The sequence below is a fragment of the Paroedura picta genome, chromosome 2, assembly GCF_049243985.1.
Source record: "Paroedura picta isolate Pp20150507F chromosome 2, Ppicta_v3.0, whole genome shotgun sequence".
In the NCBI taxonomy this organism is placed as follows: domain Eukaryota; kingdom Metazoa; phylum Chordata; class Lepidosauria; order Squamata; family Gekkonidae; genus Paroedura; species Paroedura picta.
Window position 1 is genome coordinate 68,246,063 of NC_135370.1, and position 1,112 is coordinate 68,247,174.

Sequence of the window (1,112 nt, forward strand, 5' to 3'; positions counted from 1 at the left end):
AGGGACCTCCGGTATGAAATATATCTTCAGCCAGCATGTCCCATCCCTCATGCTCCCCTTGGATCCTCTTCTTTCCACACTTTGCAGCTAGTGACTCCCCACTTCCTCCAGGTGGGCCCCCAGTAACGTGGTCCACTTCATCAGCACCTGACACAGCTACACCACCAGAAGGTATCTGTGAAGCATCAGCAGAAGACATCTCTAACCCGGAGTCCCCCTGACCTGGATCGTTCCCAGCCTCCAACCCTCGAGGAACCCCAGCTGCATTGTTGATGTCAGCCAGCTGCCCCCTAAAGATGAGGCACTCAACCCCAGCAGCAGCCCCCCCAGACAGACTGCCCTCTGGACATAACTGCCTGATTCAATGACCATCCTGTTGCTTGCTCAGCATTATCCCCCCTTCACCCCCCTCCCCGCATGGACAGAGGTGGGGATCAATGCTCCACTCAACCCCTCTGGATATTTGAAAGGACTCAGACCCCAACTGGGCCTGGCCCCCCAAGGGGGGAAAGCATGGGTGCTGCTGGTCATCCGGACTCTCTCCAACCCCCTCCTCATGAGGAAGCCCCCCAGATGGGTAAAGTCCCACCACCACAGGGGACCCAGCAGGATGCCCATAAGGGTCAGCAATGGAAAGTTCTGAAGGTTAAAATGTTTACCCACTGTGTTTTGCATGTTGTGATTTTTGATAGCAGATTTATGCCTGTTTAATTATTCTCTTCTTCTTCTTCTTCTTCTTCTTCTTCTTCTTCTTCTTCTTCTTCTTCTTCTTCTTCTTCTTCTTCTTCTTCTTCTTCTTCTTCTGCTTCTGCTTCTGCTTCTGCTTCTGCTTCTGCTTCTTCATTTGTTTTTGTTTGTTTGTTTTTTGCATACTGACTGATCTATTCACCCAATTTACAGAGTGACAGGGCACAGTTGACACTTCATGGTTTGATGCATTATTTATATGGGTCAATCGACCGAATAAACATACTGTACTGTACTCTTCATGACGTATAAAATGTTGGAGGATGAACGAGTGAACCTGAAATGGTATGGATAATGTTGTTAGGTCTGATTACTGTGTTGTCAGAGTGAATATGGGGACAACCTGGCATCTTGGTTTAATAATT